Source organism: Rhinichthys klamathensis, unplaced genomic scaffold (genome assembly GCF_029890125.1).
Source record: "Rhinichthys klamathensis goyatoka isolate OS25496 unplaced genomic scaffold, OSU_Roscu_1.1 h1tg000010l_1, whole genome shotgun sequence".
In the NCBI taxonomy this organism is placed as follows: domain Eukaryota; kingdom Metazoa; phylum Chordata; class Actinopteri; order Cypriniformes; family Leuciscidae; genus Rhinichthys; species Rhinichthys klamathensis.
The window spans coordinates 2,054,183-2,076,820 of NW_026606563.1; positions in this window are offsets into that span (position 1 = coordinate 2,054,183).

The following is a 22,638-nucleotide window of genomic DNA, read 5'->3' on the forward strand; positions in this document are numbered from 1 at the left end:
ACTCCTCCCGCATTTTTTGTCGTAGACCCATGAATGAGGTGTCAAATCGACCGGCTCATTGAGGAGAGGTGTGCTATGACTTTTCTAAGTGATCGATTGTACGATGTTCGTTCAGCGGGCGATAAATCGGACGAAAAAATTCCCATAGACTTAACATTGGCACAACATTTGTGAGATCATATCTTTTGACTAGAAGGTCATAGAGACTTGGGGTTGGGCTCTTTTGACTCGGCCTATCAAGCAGCCAATAAGTAGGGGCATAACAACTTCATGGCCACGGCCTAGCAACCATAAAACAACATTTACAAGCTATATTTCAGCTCCAGAAAATCGTAGAGACGTGGAGTTCGGCTTTTTTGACTCACACTGTCAACTACTCTTCTAATATCATCTAATAAACTGTATAAGCACACCATAGCAACTATATAGGGTACCCTAGTAACCATACAAACACATGAATAAGCCATATCTCAGCACCAGAACATCGTACAGACATGGTTGTTGGCTCGTATGCAATCATGTACAACAACCTAGCAACCGAGCGGCGAATTTTGCCACTGCAAGCACCACTTCACATTTTCTTCTGGAAATGTACATTCTAGTATTGTGATTACTATTCACCTAGACAAAACTTCGGCACGCTACTCCTCCCGCACGTTTTCTCGTAGACCCATGAATGAGGTATCAAATCGACCGGTTCATTGAGGAGAGGTGTGCTATGTCTTTTCTAAGCGATCGGTTATACGATGATCGTCCGGCGGGCGATAAATTAGACGAAAAAAGTCCCATAGACTTAACATTGGCACAAAATTGTGAGATCATATCTTTTGACCAGAAGGTCATAGAGACTTGGGGTTGGGCTCTTTTGACTCGGCCTATCAAGCAGCCAATAAGTAGTGACATAATACCTTCATATTCACACCCTAGCAACCACTTAGGGCAGCCTAGCAACCATAAAACAACATTTACAAGCCATATCTCAGCTCCAGAAAATAATAGAAACATGGAGTTTGCCTTTTTTGACTCAGACTGTCAACTAGTCTTTAAATATCATCTCATAAACTGTATAAGCACACCATAGCAACCATATAGAGTACCCTAGTAACCATACAAACACATGAATAAGCCATATCTCAGCACCAGAATATCGTACAGACATGGTTCTTTGCTCATATGCAATCATTTACCACACCGTAGCAACCGAGCGGCGAGTTTTGCCACTGCAAGCACCACTTCACATTTTCTTCTGGAAATGTACATTCTAGTGTTGTGATTACTATTCACCCAGATAAAACTTTGGCACGCTACTCCTCCCGCACCTTTTGTCGTAGACCCATGAATGAGGTGTCAAATCGACCGGTTCATTGAGGAGAGGTGTGCTATGTCTTTTCTAAGCGATCGGTTGTACGATGATCATCCGGCGGGCGATAAATTGGACGAAAAAAGTCCCATAGACTTAACATTGGCACAAAATTTGTGAGATCATATCTTTTGACCAGAAGGTCATAGAGACTTGGGGTTGGGCTCGTTTGACTCGGCCTATCAAGCAGCCAATAAGTAGTGATATAATAACTTCATAGCCGTGCCCTAGCAACAACTTAGGGCACCCTAGCAACCATAAAACTACATTTCCAAGCCATATTTCAGCTCCAGAAAATTGTAGAAACATGGAGTTTGGCTTTTTTGACTTAGACTGTCAACTAGTCTTTAAATATCATCTCATAAACTGTGTAAGCACACCATAGCAACCATAAAGAGTACCCTAGTAACCACCTGAACACATGAATAAGCCATATCTCAGCACCAGAACATCGTACAGATGTGTTTGTTGGCTCGTATGCAATAATGGACAACACCGTAGCAACCGAGCGGCGAGTTTTGCCACTGCAAGCACCACTTCACATTTTCTTCTGGAAATGTACATTCTAGTTCTTATTAGTGGTGCTTGCCTATGGCGAAGCAACACTATTGTTATCTCACATACTTATTATTCTTCTTCTTCTTCTTCTTATTATTCTTCTGGCCACTTTTTGACGCGCTACTCCTCCCGCAGTTTTTGTCACAGACCCATGAATGAGGTGTCAAAACGTGCGGCCTGTTCGGGAATGGTGTGCTATGACTTTTCTAAGAGATCGGGGGTACGATGGTCGCCCCAGGGGCGAAAAACGGCCCAAAAAAATCCCATAGACTTAACATTGCGAAAAACTTTGACGAGTCGTAGCTCGGAACGAGGATGTCGCAGAAACGTGAAATTTGCCACATTTGAAGAGGCTGACAGGCTCTGTAAGAACATACCACACAATGGGGTAAAAGTTGCACCCCTGAGGGGCAGGAGGGGCCCAAAGTTGCCCCATTGACTTACTATGGTGTAGGACGGCCCATGAAATGGGCCGTCCTACACCATAGAAACCGCTTTTGTATTGAACATAACTCTGGATCACAGTGTCATAGAGACAAGAGGGCGGGCTCATTTTACTCAGACAACCAATCAGTCTCTCAGGATCATTGTGAAGCTATCAAGCCACGCCCTAGCAACCATTTAGAGCACCTTAGCAACAACTCCCATAGACTTCCATTGAAAGAGATCGAAGGGATATCTCTGGACTGAATTGTCATAGAAACATGAGGGTGGGCTCGTTTGACTCGGGGCAGCAAACAGCCAATCCTGAATCACCTCAACACTTACTGGCCACGCCCTAGCAACCATTGTCGAGCACCTTAGCAACAAAAATCCAAAGAGGAATATCGTCCATTCTGAATGTCACAGAGGCATGGGAGTTGGTTTATATCATTCATACTGACAAGCAGCCTTTGGAGTTTCATGATTGGCAGCTGCCAAGCCACTCCCTAGCAACCAAACAGAGTACCCTAGCAACCATTTTGCAAGACCTATATCTCTGCATCAAAACATCGTATAGAGATGGGGGTTGGTTTATACATTCACATTGACTTTGGAGCTTCATGATTGGCAGCTGCCAAGCCACTCCCTAGCAACCAAACAGAGTACCCTAGCAACCATTTTGCAAGACCAATATCTCTGCATCAGAACATCGTATAGAGATGGGGGTTGGGTCTTTTGACTCATGCTGGCACACAGGACTTTCAACATGCTAAACATGCTAGCTGTGAATAGCTACATGCTAATATTGATTAGCTAAGTGCTAAATCATGCCATGAACATTATAAAAACTCTATAGTAACCAAATGTGAACACTACCAACCACCTAGTAACACCATAGCAACCATCCAGAATACCATAGCAACCACCTAAAACACCCTAGCAACCACCCAAAACAGCCTAGCAACCGCCTAGCAACACCATAGCAACCACCCAGAATACCCTAGCAACCGCCTAGCAACACCCTAGCAACCACCCAGAACACCCTAGCAACCGCCTAGCAACACCCTGGCAACCACCCAGAATACCCTAGCAACCACCTAGCAACACCCTAGCAACCACCCAGAATACCCTAGCAACCACCTAGCAACACCCTAGCAACCACTCAGAACACCCTAGCAACCACCCAGAACACCCTAGCAACCGCCTAGCAACCACCCAAAACACCTTAGCAACCACCCAGAATACCCTAGCAACCGCATAGCAACAACATAGCAACCACCCAGAACCGCCTAGCAACACCCTAGCAACCACCCAGAACACCCTAGCAACCGCCTAGCAACACCCTAGCAACCAACCAGAACACCCTAACAACCCCCTAGCAACACCCTAGCAACCACCCAGAACACCCTAGCAACCGCCTAGCAACCACCCAGAATACCCTAGCAACCGCATAGCAACACCATAGCAACCACCCAGAACACCCTAGCAACCACCTAGCAACCACCCATAATACCCTAGCAACCACCTAGTAACACCTTAGCAACCATGCTAGCAACATGCTAAACATGCTAGCATGATGCTAGCAATATGCTAATCATGCTAGCATCTAGCTAAAACATGTTTGCAACATGCTTATTTTTGCTAGCATCATGCTAGCAACATGCTAATCATGCTAGCATCATGCTAGCAACATGCTAATCATGCTAGCATGTTGGTAGCATGATGCTAACAACATGCTAATCATGCTAGCATGATGCTAGCATTATGCTAACAAGATGCTAATCATGCTAGCATGATGCTAGCAACATGCTAATCATGCTAGCATCATGCTAGCAACATGCTAATCATGCTAGCATCATGCTAGCAACATGCTAGCAACATGCTAATCATGCTAGCATCATGCTAGCATCATGCTAGCAACATGCTAATCATGCTAGCAACATGCTAATAATGCTAGCATAATGCTAACAACATGCTAATCATGCTAGCATGATACTAGCAACATGCTAATCATGCTAGCAGCTTGGTAAAAACTAGCTAACCGCACCCTAGCAACCGAGCGGCGAGTTTTGCCACTGCAAGCACCACTTCACATTTTCTTCTGGAAATGTACATTCTAGTTAGTGGTGCTTGCCTATGGCGAAGCAACACTATTGTTATCTCACATACTCACATACACACCCCTGAGGGGCAGGAGGGGCCCAAAGTTGCCCCATTGACTTACTATGGTGTAGGACGGCCCATGAAATGGGCCGTCCTACACCATAGAAACCGCTTTTGTATTGAACATAACTCTGGATCACAGTGTCATAGAGACAAGAGGGCGGGCTCATTTTACTCAGACAACCAATCAGTCTCTCAGGATCATTGTGAAGCTATTAAGCCACGCCCTAGCAACCATTTAGAGCACCTTAGCAACAACTCCCATAGACTTCCATTGAAAGAGATCGAAGGGATATCTCTGGACTCAATTGTCATAGAAACATGAGGGTGGTCTCGTTTGACTCGGGGCAGCAAACAGCCAATCATGAGTCACCTCAACACTTCCTAGCCACGCCCTAGCAACCATTGTCGAGCACCTTAGCAACCAAAATCCAAAGAGGAATATCGTCCATTCTGAATGTCACAGAGGCATGGGAGTTGGTTTATATCATTCATACTGACAAGCAGCCTTTGGAGTTTCATGATTGGCAGCTGCCAAGCCACTCCCTAGCAACCAAACAGAGTACCCTAGCAACCATTTTGCAAGACCTACATCTCTGCATCAGAACATCGTATAGAGATGGGGGTTGGTTTATACATTCACATTGACTTTGGAGCTTCATGATTGGCAGCTGCCAAGCCACTCCCTAGCAACCAAACAGTGTACCCTAGCAACCGTTTTGCAAGACCGATATCTCTGCATCAGAACATCGTATAGAGATGGGGGTTGGGTCTTTTGACTCATGCTAGCAAACAGGACTTGCTACATGCTACACATGCTAGCAGTGAATAGCTACATGCTAATATTGATTAGCTAAGTGCTAAATCATGCCAATAAAATGCTACAAACTCAACAGTAACCATCTTTGACAACTACCAACCACCTAGTAACACCATAGCAACCACACAGATTACCCTAGCAACCACCCAGAACACCCTAGCAACTGCCTAGCAACGCCCTAGCAACCACCCAGAACACCCTAGCAACCGCCTAGCAACCACCCAGGATACCCTAGCAACTGCCTAGCAACACCCTAGCAACCACCCAGAACACCCTAGCAACGCCCTAGCAACCACCCAAATTACCCTAGCAACCGCCTAGCAACCACTCAGGATACCCTAGCAACTGCCTAGCAACGCCCTAGCAACCACCCAGAACACCCTAGCAACCGCCTAGCAACCACCCAGAACACCCTAGCAACCAACCAGAATACCTTAGCAACAACCTAGCAACACCCTAGCAACCACCCTGAACACCCTAGGAATGCCCTAGCAACCACACAAATTACCCTAGCAACCGCTTAGCAACCACCCAGGATACCCTAGCAACTGCCTAGCAACGCCCTAGCAACCACCCAGAACACCCTAGCAACCGCCTAGCAACACCCTAGCAACCACCTAGTAATACCTTAGCAACCATGCTAGCAACATGCTAAACATGCTAGCATCATGCTAGCAACATGCTAATCATGCTAGCATAATGCTAGCAACATGCTAATCATGCTAGCATGATGCTAGAAACATGCTAATCATGCTAGCAACTAGCTACAAACATGCTAGCAACAGGCTAATCATGCTAGCATCATGATAGCAACATGCTAATCATGCTAGTAACATGGTAGCAACATGCTAATCATGCTACAAATATGCTAGAAACATGCTAATCATGCTAGCATCATGCTAGCAACATGCTAATCATGCTAGCAACATGGTAATCATGCTAGCATCATGCTAGCATCATGCTAGCAACATGCTAATCATGCTAGCAACATGCTAGCAATATGCTAGCAACATGCTAATCATGCTAGCATCATGCTAGCAACATGCTAATCATGCTAGCATCATGCTAGCAACATGCTAGCAACATGCTAAACATGCTAGCATCATGCTAGCAACATGCTAATCATGCTAGCATCATGCTAGTAACATGCTAGCAACATGCTAAACATGCTAGCATCATGCTAGCAAGATGCTAGCAACATGCTAGCAACATGCTAAACATGCTAGCATCATGCTAGCAACATGCTAAACATGCTAGCATGATGCTAGCAATATGCTAATCATGCTAGCATGATGCTAGCAATATGCTAATCATGCTAGCATGATGCTAGCAATATGCTAATCATGCTAGCATGATGCAAATAATGCTAGCATCTAACTAAAACATGTTTGCAACATTCTTATTTTTGCTAGCATCATGCTAGCAACATGCTAGCATAATGGGAGAATCTAACTAAAACATGCTAGTAACATGCTTATAATGCTAGCATGATGCTAGCAACATGCTAATCATGCTAGCATGATGCTAGCAACATGCTAATCATGCTAGCATCTTGCTAAAAACTAGCTAACCGCACGCTAGCAACCGAGCGGCGAGTTTTGCCACTGCAAGCACCACTTCACATTTTCTTCTGGAAATGTACATTCTAGTTAGTGGTGCTTGCCTATGGCGAAGCAACACTATTGTTATCTCACATACTTATTATTATTCTTCTTATTATTATTCTTCTGGCCACTTTTTGACGCGCTACTCCTCCCGCAGTTTTTGTCACAGACCCATGAATGAGGTGTCAAAACGTGCGGCCTGTTCGGGAATGGTGTGCTATGACTTTTCTAAGAGATCGGGGGTACGATGGTCGCCCCAGGGGCGAAAAACGGCCCAAAAAAATCCCATAGACTTAACATTGCGAAAAACTTTGACGAGTCATAGCTCAGAGTGTGAATTTCGCAGAAACGTGAAATTTGCCACATTTGAAGAGGCTGACAGACTCTGTAAGAACATACCACACAATGGGGTAAAAGTTGCACCCCTGGGGGGCAGGAGCTGCCCAAAGTTTCCCCATTGACTTACTATGGTGTAGGACGGCCCATGAAATGGGCCGTCCTACACCATAGAAACCGCTTTTATATTGAACATAACTCTGGATCACAGTGTCATAGAGACAAGGGGGCGGGCTCATTTTACTCAGACAACCAATCAGTCTCTCAGGATCATTGTGAAGCTATCAAGCCACGCCCTAGCAACCATTTAGAGCACCTTAGCAACAACTCCCATAGACTTCCATTGAAAGAGATCGAAGGGATATCTCTGGACTGAATTGTCATAGAAACATGAGGGTGGTCTCGTTTGACTCGGGGCAGCAAACAGCCAATCATGAATCACCTCAACACTTCCTAGCCACGCCCTAGCAACCATTGTCGAGCACCTTAGCAACCAAAATCCAATGAGGGATATCTTCCATTCTGAATGTCACAAAGGCGTGGGAGTTGGTTTATATCATTCATAGTGACAAGAAGCCTTTGGAGTTTCATGATTGGCAACTGCCAAGCCACTCCCTAGCAACCAAACAGAGTACCCTAGCAACCATTTTGCAAGACCAATATCTCTGCATCAGAACATCGTATAGAGATGGGGGTTGGTTTATACATTCACATTGACTTTGGAGCTTCATGATTGGCAGCTGCCAAGCCACTCCCTAGCAACCAAACAGAGTACCCTAGCAACCGTTTTGCAAGACCAATATCTCTGCATCAGAACATCGTATAGAGATGGGGGTTGGGTCTTTTGACTCATGCTAGCAAACAGGACTTGCTACATGCTACACATACTAGCAGTGAATAGCTACATGCTAATATTGATTAGCTAAGTGCTAAATCATGCCAATAAAATGCTACAAACTCAACAGTAACCATCTTTGACAACTACCAACCACCTAGTAACACCATAGCAACCACCCAAATTACCCTAGCAACACCCTAGCAACCACCCAGAACACCCTAGCAACTGCCTAGCAACGCCCTAGCAACCACCCAGAACACCCTAGCAACCGCCTAGCAACACCCTAGCAACCACCCAGAACACCCTAGCAACCGCCTAGCAACCACTCAAAACACCCTAGCAACCACCTAGCAACACCCTAGCAACCACCCAGAACACCCTAGCAACCACCCAGAACACCCTAGCAACGCCCTAGCAACCACCCAGAACACCCTAGCAACCGCCTAGCAACACCCTAGCAACCACCCAGAACACCCTAGCAACCGCCTAGCAACCACTCAAAACACCCTAGCAACCGCCTAGCAACACCATAGCAACCACCCAGAATACCCTAGCAACCGCCTAGCAACCGCACAGAACACCCTAGCAACCACCTAGCAACACCCTAGCAACCACCCAGAATACCCTAGCAACCACCTAGCAACACCCTAGCAACCACTCAGAACACCCTAGCAACCGCCTAGCAACACCCTAGCAACCACCCAGAACACCCTAGCAACCGCCTAGCAACACCCTAGCAACCACCCAGAATACCCTAGCAACCACCCAGAATACCCTAGCAACCACCCAGAACACCCTAGCAACCACTCAGAACACCCTAGCAACCACCTAGCAACACCCTAGCAACCACCCAGAACACCCTAGCAACCGCCTAGCAACACCCTAGCAACCACCCAGAATACCCTAGCAACCACCTAGCAACACCCTAGCAACCACTCAGAACACCCTAGCAACCACCTAGCAACCACCCAGAACACCCTAGCAACTGCCTTGCATCATCATAGCAAACTCCAACAACACCCTAGCAACCGAGCGGCGAGTTTTGCCACTGCAAGCACCACTTCACATTTTCTTCTGGAAATGTACATTCTAGTTCTTCTTATTATTCTTCTGGCCACTTTTTGACGCGCTACTCCTCCCGCAGTTTTTGTCACAGACCCATGAATGAGGCGTCAAAACGTGCGGCCTGTTCGGGAATGGTGTGCTATGACTTTTATAAGGGATCGGGGGTACGATGTTCGCCCCAGGGGCGAAAAACCGGCCGAAAAATCCCATAGACTTAACATTGCGTCAAACTTTGACGAGTCGTAGCTCGGAACGAGGATGTCGCAGAAACGTGTAATTTACCACATTTGAAGAGGCTGACAGGCTCTGTAAGAACATACCACACAATGGGGTAAAAGTTGCACCCCTGGGGTGCAGGAGGGGCCCAAAGTTGCCCCATTGACTTACTATGGTGTAGGACGGCCCATGAAATGGGCCGTCCTACACCATAGTAAGCGATTTTCTATTCAACATAACTCTGGATCACAGTGTCATAGAGACAAGGGGGCGGGCTCATTTTACTCAGACGACCAATCAGTCTCTCAGGATCATTGTGAATCTATTAAGCCACGCCCTAGCAACCATTTAGAGCACCTTAGCAACAACTCCCATAGACTTCCATTGAAAGAGATCGAAGGGATATCTCTGGACTGAATTGTCATAGAAACATGAGGGTGGTCTCGTTTGACTCGGGGCAGCAAACAGCCAATCCTGAATCACCTCAACACTTCCTAGCCACGCCCTAGCAACCATTGTCGAGCACCTTAGCAACCAAAATCCAAAGAGGAATATCGTCCATTCTGAATGTCACAGAGGCATGGGAGTTGGTTTATATCTTTCATAGTGACAAGAAGCATTTGGAGTTTCATCATTGGCATCTGCCAAGCCGCTCCCTAGCAACCAAACAGAGTACCCTAGCAACCATTTTGCAAGACCTATATCTCTGCATCAAAACATCGTATAGAGATGGGGGTTGGTTTATACATTCACATTGACTTTGGAGCTTCATGATTGGCAGCTGCCAAGCCACTCCCTAGCAACCAAACATAGTACCCTAGCAACCATTTTGCAAGACCAATATCTCTGCATCAGAACACCGTATAGAGATGGGGGTTGGCTCTTTTGACTCATGCTAGCAAACAGGACTTGCTACATGCTACACATGCTAGCAGTGAATAGCTACATGCTAATATTGATTAGCTAAGTGCTAAATCATGCCAATAAAATGCTACAAACTCAATAGCAACCATCTTTGACAACTACCAACCACCTAGTAACACCATAGCAACCACCCAGATTACCCTAGCAACTGCCTAAAGCTAATCATGCTAGCATCTAGCTAAAAACATGCTAGCAACATGCTAATCATGCTAGCAACATGCTAGCAACATGCTAATCATGCTAGCATGATGCTAGCAACAATGCTAATCATGCTAACATGATGTTAGCAACATGCTAATTATGCTAGCATGATGCTAGTAACATGCTAATCATGCTATCATCATGCTAGCAACATGCTAATCATGCTAGCAACATGCTAATCATGCTACGTTGATGCTAGCAACATGCTAATCATGCTAGCATCTAGCTAAAAACATGTTAGCAACATGCTAATCATGCTAGCATCTAGCTAAAAAAATGCTAGTAATATGCTAATCATGCTAGCATCTAGCTAAAAAATGCTAGTAATATGCTAATCATGCTAGCATCTTGGTAAAAACTAGCTAACCGCACGCTAGCAACCGAGCGGCGAGTTTTGCCACTGCAAGCACCACTTCACATTTTCTTCTGGAAATGTACATTCTAGTGTTGTGATTACTATTCACCTAGACAAAACTTCGGCACGCTACTCCTCCCGCAGCTTTTGTCGTAGACCCATGAGTGAGGTGTCAAATCGACCGGTTCATTAAGGAGAGGTGTGCTATGTCTTTTCTAAGCGATCGGTTGTACGATGTTCGTCCGGCGGGCGATAAATCGGCCGAAAAAAGTCCCATAGACTTAACATTGGCACAAAATTTGTTATATCACATCTTTTCACCAGAAGGTCATAGAGACTTGGGGTTGGGCTCTTTTGACTTGGCCTATCAAGAAGCCAATAAGTAGTGATATAATAACTTCATAGCCGTGCCCTAGCAACCACTTAGGGCAGCCTAGCAACCATAAAACAACATATTCAAGCCATTTCTCAGCTCCTGTAAATAGAAGAAACATGGAGTTTGGCTTTTTTGACTCATACAGTTTATGAGATGATATTTAAAGACTAGTTGACAGTCTAAGCACACCATAGCAACCATATAGGGTACCCTAGTAACCATACAAACACATGAATAAGCCATATCTCAGCACCAGAACATCGTACAGACGTGTTTGTTGTCTCGTATGCAATCATGTGCCACACTCTAGCAACCGAGCGGCGAATTTTGCCACTGCAAGCACCACTTCACATTTTCTTCTGGAAATGTACATTCTAGTTAGTGGTGCTTGCCTATGGCGAAGCAACACTATTGTTATCTCACATACTTATTATTCTTATTCTTATTCTTATTCTTCTTATTCTTATTCTTCTGGCCACTTTTTGACGCGCTACTCCTCCCGCAGTTTTTGTCACAGACCCATGAATGAGGTGTCAAAACGTGCGGCCTGTTCGGGAATGGTGTGCTATGACTTTTATAAGGGATCGGGGGTACGATGGTCGCCCCAGGGGCGAAAAACCGGCCGAAAAATCCCATAGACTTAACATTGCGTCAAACTTTGACGAGTCGTAGCTCGGAACGAGGATGTCGCAGAAACGTGAAATTTACCACATTTGAAGAGGCTGACAGGCTCTGTAAGAATATACCACACAATGGGGTAAAAGTTGCACCCCTGTGGGGCAGGAGCTGCCCAAATTTGCCCCATTGACTTACTATGGTGTAGGACGGCCCATGAAATGGGCCGTCCTACACCATAGAAACCGCTTTTATATTGAACATAACTCTGGATCACAGTGTCGTAGAGACAAAGGGGCGGGCTCATTTTACTCAGATGACCAATCAGTCTCTCAGGATCATTGTTAAGCTTTTAAGCCACGCCCTAGCAACCATTTAGAGCACCTTAGCAACAAGTTCCATAGACTTCCATTGAAAGAGATGGAAGGGATATCTCCGGATAGAAGTGTCATAGAAACACGAGGGTGGTCTCGTTTGACTCGGGGTAGCAAACAGCCAATCATGAATGACCTCAACACTTCCTAGCCACGCCCTAGCAACCATTGTCGAGCACCTTAGCAACCAAAATCCAAAGAGGGATATCTTCCATTCTGAATGTCACAGAGGCATGGGAGTTGGTTTATATCATTCATACTGACAAGCAGCCTTTGGAGTTTCATGATTGGCAGCTGCCAAGCCACTCCCTAGCAACCAAACATAGTACCCTAGCAACCATTTTGTAACAGCTATATCTCAGCATCAGAACATTGTATCGCGATGGGGTTTGGTTTATATCATTCATACTGACAAGCAGCCTTTGGAGTTTCATGATTGGCAGCTGCCAAGCCACTCCCTAGCAACCAAACAGAGTACCCTAGCAACCATTTTGTAACAGCTATATCTCAGCATCAGAACATTGTATCGCGATGGGGGTTGGGTCTTTTGACTCATGTTAACACACAGGACTTTCAACATGCTAAACATGCTAGCTGTGAATAGCTACATGCTAATATCGATTAGTTAAGTGCTAAATGATGCTAGCAACATGCTAATCTTGCTAGTATCTGGCTAAAAACATGCTAGCAAACATGCTAATCATGCTAGCATGATGCTAGCAACATGCTAATCATGCTAGCATGATGCTAGCAACATGCTAATCATGCTAGCATGATGCTAGCAACATGCTAATCATGCTAGCATGATGCTAGCAACATGCTAATCATGCTAGCATGATGCTAGAAACATGCTAATCATGCTAGCATGATGCTAGCAACATGCTAATCATGCTAGCATCTAGCTACAAACATGCTAATCATGCTAGCATGATGCTAGCAACATGCTAATCATGCTAGCATGATGCTAGCAACATGCTAATCATGCTAGCATGATGCTAGAAACATGCTAATCATGCTAGCATGATGCTAGAAACATGCTAATCATGCTAGCATTATGCTAGCAACATGCCAATCATGCTAGCATGATGCTAGCAACATGCTAATCATGCTAGCATGATGCTAGAAACATGCGAATCATGCTAGCATGATGCTAGCAACATGCTAATCATGCTAGCATAATGCTAGCAACATGCTAATCATGCTAGCATGATGCTAGCAACATGCTAATCATGCTAGCATGATGCTAGCAACATGCTAATCATGCTAGCATCTAGCTACAAACATGCTAGCAACCTGCTAATCATGTTAGCATCATGCTAAAGACACGGTAGCATGATGCTAGCAACATGCTAATCATGCTATCATTATGCTTATTTTGTTAGCATCTTACTAAAAACTAGCTATACACACCCTAGCAACCGAGCGGCGAGTTTTGCAACTGCAAGCACCACTTCACATTTTCTTCTGGAAATGTACATTCAAGTATTGTGATTACTATTCACCTAGACAAAACTTCGGCACGCTACTCCTCCCGCATTTTTTGTCGTAGACCCATGAATGAGGTGTCAAATCGACCGGCTCATTGAGGAGAGGTGTGCTATGACTTTTCTAAGTGATCGGTTGTACGATGTTCGTTCAGCGGGCGATAAATCGGACGAAAAAATTCCCATAGACTTAACATTGGCACAACATTTGTGAGATCATATCTTTTGACCAGAAGGTCATAGAGACTTGGGAATGGGCTCTTTTGACTCGGCCTATCAAGCAGCCAATAAGTAGTGACATAATAACTTCATATTCGCGCCCTAGCAACCACTTAGGGCAGCCTAGCAACCATAAAACAACATATTCAAGCCATTATCTCAGCTCCAGAAAATAGAAGAAACATGGAGTTTGCCTTTTTTGACTCAGACTGTCAACTAGTCTTTAAATATCATCTCATAAACTGTATAGGCACACCATAGCAACCATATAGGGAACCCTAGTAACCATACAAACACATGAATTAGCCATATCTCAGCAGCAGAACATCGTACAGACATGGTTGTTGGCTCGTATGCAATAATGTACCACACTCTAGCAACCGAGCGGCGAGTTTTGCCACTGCAAGCACCACTTCACATTTTCTTCTGGAAATGTACATTCTAGTTATTCTTATTCTTCTTATTCTTATTCTTCTGGCCACTTTTTGACGCGCTACTCCTCCCGCAGTTTTTGTCACAGACCCATGAATGAGGTGTCAAAACGTGCGGCCTGTTCGGGAATGGTGTGCTATGACTTTTCTAAGAGATCGGGGGTACGATGTTCGCCCCAGGGGCGAAAAACGGCCCAAAAAAATCCCATAGACTTAACATTGCGAAAAACTTTGACGAGTCGTAGCTCGGAACGAGGATGTCGCAGAAACGTGAAATTTGCCACATTTGAAGAGGCTGACAGACTCTGTAAGAACATACCACACAATGGGGTAAAAGTTGCACCCCTGGGGGGCAGGAGCTGCCCAAAGTTGCCCCATTGACTTACTATGGTGTAGGACGGCCCATGAAATGCATGCGTTTCTCCTACTATGGTAAATTACATAGGGATTTTGTATTGAACATAGCTGTGGGTCACAGTGTCATAGAGACAAGGGGGCGGACTCATTTTACTCAGACAACCAATCAGTCTCTCAGGATCATTGTGAAGCTATCAAGCCACGCCCTAGCAACCATTTAGAGCACCTTAGCAACAACTCCCATAGACTTCCATTGAAAGAGATCGAAGGGATATCTCTGGACTGAATTGTCATAGAAACATGAGGGTGGTCTCGTTTGACTCGGGCCAGCAAACAGCCAATCATGAATCACCTCAACACTTGCTAGCCACGCCCTAGCAACCATTGTCGAGCACCTTAGCAACCAAAATCCAAAAAGGAATATCGTCCATTCTGAATGTCACAGAGGCATGGGAGTTGGTTTATATCATTCATACTGACAAGCAGCCTTTGGAGTTTCATGATTGGCAGCTGCCAAGCCACTCCCTAGCAACCAAACGGAGTACCCTAGCAACCATTTTGCAAGACCTATATCTCTGCATCAGAACATCGTATAGAGATGGGGGTTGGTTTATACATTCACATTGACTTTGGAGCTTCATGATTGGCAGCTGCCAAGCCACTCCCTAGCAACCAAACAGAGTACCCTAGCAACCGTTTTGCAAGACCAATATCTCTGCATCAGAACATCGTATAGAGATGGGGGTTGGCTCTTTTGACTCATGCTAGCAAACAGGACTTGCTACATGCTAAACATGCTAGCTGTGAATAGCTACATGCTAATATTGATTAGCTAAGTGCTAAATCATGCCATGAACATTATAAAAACTCTATAGTAACCAAATGTAAACACTACCAACCACCTAGTAACACCATAGCAACCATCCAGAATACCATAGCAACCACCTAAAACACCCTAGCAACTGCCTAGCAACACCATAGCAACCACCCAGAATACCCTAGCAACCGCCTAGCAACAACCTAGCAACCACCCAGAATACCCTAGCAACCACCTAGCAACCACTCAGAACACCCTAGCAACCGCCTAGCAACACCCTAGCAACCACCCAGAACACCCTAGCAACCACCTAGCAACACCCTAGCAACCACTCACAACACCCTAGCAACCGCCTAGCAACACCCTAGCAACCACCCAAAACACCCTAGCAACCCCCTAGCAACACCCTAGCAACCACCCAGAACACCCTAGCAACCGCCTAGCAACCACCCAGAACACCCTAACAACCGCCTAGCAACACCCTAGCAACACCCTAGCAACCACTCAGAACACCCTAGCAACCGCCTAGCAACACCCTAGCAACCACCCAGAACACCCTAGCAACCGCCTAGCAACACCCTAGCAACCACCCAGAATACCCTAGCAACCACCTAGCAACACCCTAGCAACCACTCAGAACACCCTAGCAACCGCCTAGCAACACCCTAGCAACCACCCAGAACACCCTAGCAACCGCTTAGCAACACCCTAGCAACCACCCAGAATACCATAGCAACCACCTAGCAACACCCTAGCAACCACTCAGAATACCATAGCAACCACCTAGCAACACCCTAGCAACCACTCAGAACAACCTAGCAACCGCCTAACAACACCCTAGCAACCACCCAGAACACCCTAGCAACCGCCTAGCAACGCCCTAGCAACCACCCATAATACCCTAGCAACCCCCTAGTAACACCTTAGCAACCATGCTAGCATCATGCTAGCATCATGCTAATCATGCTAGCATGATGCTAGCAATATGCTAATCATGATAGCATCTACCTAAAACATGTTTGCAACATGCTTATTTTTGCTAGCATCATGCTAACAACATGCTAATCATGCTAGCATGTTGGTAGCATGATGCTAACAACATGCTAATCATGCTAGCATGATGCTAGCATGATGCTAACAACATGCTAATCATGCTAGCATGATGCTAGCAACATGCTAATCATGCTAGCAACATGCTAATCATGCTAGCATCATGCTAGCAACATGCTAATCATGCTAGCATCATGCTAGCAACATGCTAATCATGCTAGCATCATGCTATCAACATGCTAGCAAAATGCTAATCATGCTAACATCATGCTAGCAACATGCTAATCATGCTAGCAACATGCTAATCATGCTAGCAACATGCTAATCACGCTAGCATAATGCTAACAACATGTTAATCATTCTAGCATGATGCTAGCAACATGCTAATCATGCTAGCATCTTGGTAAAAACTAGCTAACCGCACGCTAGCAACCGAGCGGCGAGTTTTGCCACTGCAAGCACCACTTCACATTTTCTTCTGGAAATGTACATTCTAGTTAGTGGTGCTTGCCTATGGCAAAGCAACACTAGTGTTATTGTGCATACTTATTATTCTTATTATTCTTATTCTTCCGGCCACTTTTTGACGCGCTACTCCTCCCGCAGTTTTTGTCACAGACCCATGAATGAGGCGTCAAAACGTGCGGCCTGTTCGGGAATGGTGTGCTATGACTTTTCTAAGGGATCGGGGGTACGATGTTCGCCCCAGGGGCGAAAAACCGGCCGAAAAATCCCATAGACTTAACATTGCGTCAAACTTTGACGCGTCGTAGCTCGGAACGAGGATGTCGCAGAAACGTGTAATTTACCACATTTGAAGAGGCTGACAGGCTCTTTCAGAACATACCACACAATGGGGTAAAAGTTGCACCCGTGGGGGGCAGGAGGGGCCCAAAGTTGCCCCATTGACTTACTATGGTGTAGGACGGCCCATGAAATGGGCCGTCCTACACCATAGAAACCGCTTTTATATTGAACATAACTCTGGATCAAAGTGTCGTAGAGACAAAGGGGCGGGCTCATTTTACTCAGACGGCCAATCAGTCTCTCAGGATCATTGTGAAGCTATCTAGCCACGCCCTAGCAACCATTTAGAGCTCCTTAGCAACAAGTTCCATAGACTTCCATTGAAACAGATCAAAGGGATATCTCAGAATATAAGAGTCATAGAAACATGAGGGTGGGCTCGTTTGACTCGGGGCAGCAAACAGCCAATCCTGAATCACCTCAACACTTACTGGCCACGCCCTAGCAACCATTGTCGAGCACCTTAGCAACCAAAATCCAAACAGGCATATCTTCCATTCTGAATGTCACAGAGGCATGGGAGTTGGTTTATATCATTTATACTGACAAGCAGCCTTTAGAGTTTCATGATTGGCAGCTGCCAAGCCACTCCCTAGCAACCAAACAGAGTACCCTAGCAACCATTTTGTAAGACCTACATCTCTATATCAGAACATCGTATAGAGATGGGGGTTGGTTTATATAATTCATACTGACAAGCAGCCTTTGGAGTTTCATTATTGGCAGCTGCCAAGCCACTCCCTAGCAACCAAACAGAGTACCCTAGCAACCATTTTGCAAGACCTACATCTCTGCATCAGAACATCGTATAGAGATGGGGTTTGGGTCTTTTGACTCATGCTAGCACACAGGACTTTCAACATGCTAAACATGCTAGCTGTGAATAGCTACATGCTAATATTGATTAGCTAAGTGCTAAATCATGCCATGAACATTATAAAAACTCTATAGTAACCAAATGTGAACACTACCAACCACCTAGTAACACCATAGCAACCATCCAGAATACCATAGCAACCACCCAAAACACCCTAGCAACCGCCTAGCAACACCATAGCAACCACCCAGAATACCCTAGCAACCGCCTAGCAACACCCTAGCAACCACCCAGAATACCCTAGCAACCACCTAGCAACACCCTAGCAACCACTCAGAACACCCTAGCAACCGCCTAGCAACACCCTAGCAACCACCTAGCAACACCCTAGCAACCACTCAGAACACCCTATCAACCACCTAGCAACACCCTAGCAACCACTCAGAACACCCTAGCAACCACCTAGCAACCACCCAAAACACCCTAGCAACACCCTAGCAAACACCCAGAACACCCTAGCAACCGCCTAGCAACACCCTAGCAACCACCCAGAACACCCTAGCAACCACCTAGCAACACCCTAGCAACCACCCAAAACACCCTAGCAACCACCTAGCAACCCCTAGCAACCACCTAGCAACACCCTGGCAACCACCCAGAACACCCTAGCAACCACCTAGCAACACCCTAGCAACCACCCAGAACACCCTAGCAACCACCTAGCAACACCCTAGCAACCACCCAGAACACCCTAGCAACCACCTAGCAACCACCCAAAACACCCTAGCAACACCCTAGCAAACACCCAGAACACCCTAGCAACCGCCTAGCAACACCCTAGCAACCACCCAGAACACCCTAGCAACCACCTAGCAACACCCTAGCAACCACCCAAAACACCCTAGCAACCACCTAGCAACCCCTAGCAACCACCCAGAACACCCTAGCAACCGCCTAGCAACACCCTAGCAACCACCCAGAACACCCTAGCAACCACCTAGCAACACCCTAGCAACCACCCAGAACACCCTAGCAACCACCTAGCAACACCCTAGCAACACCCTAGCAACCACCCGGAACACCCTAGCAACCGCCTAGCAACCACCCAAAACACCCTAGCAACCACCCAGAATACCCTAGCAACCACATAGCAACACCATAGCAACCACCCAGAACACCCTAGCAACTGCCTAGCAACACCATAGCAACCACCCAGAACACCCTAGCAACCACCCTGAACACCCTAGCAACTGCCTAGCAACGCCCTAGCAACCACCCAGCACACCCTAGCAACCATATAGCGTACCCTAGTAATCATACAAACACATGAATAAGCCATATCTCAGCTCCACAATATCGTACAGACATGATTGTTGGCTCGTATGCAATAATGTACCACACCCTAGCAACCGAGCGGCGAGTTTTGCCACTGCAAGCACCACTTCACATTTTCTTCTGGAAATGTACCTTCTAGTATTGTGATTACTATTCACCAAGACAAAACTTCGGCACGCTACTCCTCCCGCATTTTTTGTCGTAGACCCATGAATGAGGTGTCAAATCGACCGGCTCATTGAGGAGAGGTGTGCTATGACTTTTCTAAGTGATCGGTTGTACGATGTTCGTTCAGCAGCCGATAAATCGGACGAAAAAATTCCCATAGACTTAACATTGGCACAACATTTGTGAGATCATATCTTTTGACTAGAAGGTCACAGAGACTTGGGGTTGGGCTCTTTTGACTCGGCCTATCAAGCAGCCAATAAGTAGGGGCATAACAACTTCATGGCCAAGCCCTAGCAACCACTTATGCCACCCTAGCAACCATAAAACAACATTTACAAGCTATATTTCAGCTCCAGAAAATCGTAGAGACGTGGAATTCGGCTCTTTTGACTCAGACTGTCAACTAGTCTTCTAATATCATCTAATAAACTGTATAAGCACACCATAGCAACCATATAAGGTACCCTAGTAACCATACAAACACATAAATAAGCCATATCTCAGCTCCACAATATCGTACAGACATGGTTGTTGGCTCGTATGCAATCATGTACCACACCCTAGCAACCGAGCGACGAGTTTTGCCACTGCAAGCACCACTTCACATTTTCTTCTGGAAATGTACATTCTAGTTAGTGGTGCTTGCCTATGGCAGAGCAACACTATTGTTATCTCACATACTTATTATTCTTATTCTTATTAGTGGTGCTTGCCTATGGCGAAGCAACACTATTGTTATCTCACATACTTATTATTCTTCTTATAATTATTATTATTCTTCTGGCCACTTTTTGACGCGCTACTCCTCCCGCAGTTTTTGTCACAGACCCATGAATGAGGTGTCAAAACGTGCGGCCTGTTCGGGAATGGTGTGCTATGACTTTTCTAAGAGATCGGGGGTACGATGGTCGCCCCAGGGGCGAAAAAAGGCCCAAAAAAATCCCATAGACTTAACATTGCGAAAAACTTTGACGAGTCGTAGCTCGGAACGAGGATGTCGCAGAAACGTGAAATTTGCCACATTTGAAGAGGCTGACAGGCTCTGTAAGAACATACCACACAATGGGGTAAAAGTTGCACCCCTGAGGGGCAGGAGGGGCCCAAAGTTGCCCCATTGACTTACTATGGTGTAGGACGGCCCATGAAATGGGCCGTCCTACACCATAGAAACCGCTTTTGTATTGAACATAACTCTGGATCACAGTGTCATAGAGACAAGAGGGCGGGCTCATTTTACTCAGACAACCAATCAGTCTCTCAGGATCATTGTGAAGCTATCAAGCCACGCCCTAGCAACCATTTAGAGCTCCTTAGCAACAAGTTCCATAGACTTCCATTGAAAGAGATCAAAGGGATATCTCAGGATATAAGTGTCATAGAAACATGAGGGTGGGCTCGTTTGACTCGGGCCAGCAAACAGCCAATCCTGAATCACCTCAACACTTACTGGCCACGCCCTAGCAACCATTGTCGAGCACCTTAGCAACCAAAATCCAAAAAGGGATATCTTCCATTCTGAATGTCACAAAGGCGTGGGAGTTGGTTTATATCATTCATACTGACAAGCAGCCTTTGGAGTTTCATGATAGGCAGCTGCCAAGCCACTCCCTAGCAACCAAACAGAGTACCCTAGCAACCATTTTGCAAGACCTATATCTCTGCATCAAAACATCGTATAGAGATGGGGGTTGGTTTATACATTCACATTGACTTTGGAGCTTCATGATTGGCAGCTGCCAAGCCACTCCCTAGCAACCAAACAGAGTACCCTAGCAACCATTTTGCAAGACCAATATCTCTGCATCAGAACATCGTATAGAGATGGGGGTTGGGTCTTTTGACTCATGCTGGCACACAGGACTTTCAACATGCTAAACATGCTAGCTGTGAATAGCTACATGCTAATATTGATTAGCTAAGTGCTAAATCATGCCATGAACATTATAAAAACTCTATAGTAACCAAATGTGAACACTACCAACCACCTAGTAACTCCATAGCAACCATCCAGAATACCATAGCAACCACCTAAAACACCCTAGCAACCACCCAAAACACCCTAGCAACCGCCTAGCAACACCATAGCAACCACCCAGAATACCCTAGCAACCGCCTAGCAACACCCTAGCAACCACCCAGAACACCCTAGCAACCGCCTAGCAACACCCTGGCAACCACCCAGAATACCCTAGCAACCACCTAGCAACACCCTAGCAACCACCCAGAATACCCTAGCAACCACCTAGCAACACCCTAGCAACCACTCAGAACACCCTAGCAACCACCCAAAACACCTTAGCAACCACCCAGAATACCCTAGCAACCGCATAGCAACAACATAGCAACCACCCAGAACCGCCTAGCAACCGCCTAGCAACACCCTAGCAACCACCCAGAACACCCTAGCAACCGCCTAGCAACACCCTAGCAACCAACCAGAACACCCTAGCAACCCCCTAGCAACACCCTAGCAACCACCCAGAACACCCTAGCAACCGCCTAGCAACCACCCAGAATACCCTAGCAACCGCATAGCAACACCATAGCAACCACCCAGAACACCCTAGCAACCGCCTAGCAACGCCCTAGCAACCACCCATAATACCCTAGCAACCACCTAGTAACACCTTAGCAACCATGCTAGCAACATGCTAGCAACATGCTAAACATGCTAGCATGATGCTAGCAATATGCTAATCATGCTAGCATCTAGCTAAAACATGTTTGCAACATGCTTATTTTTGCTAGCATCATGCTAACAACATGCTAATCATGCTAGCATCATGCTAGCAACATGCTAATCATGCTAGCATGTTGGTAGCATGATGCTAACAACATGCTAATCATGCTAGCATGATGCTAGCATGATGCTAACAACATGCTAATCATGCTAGCATTATGCTAGCAACATGCTAATCATGC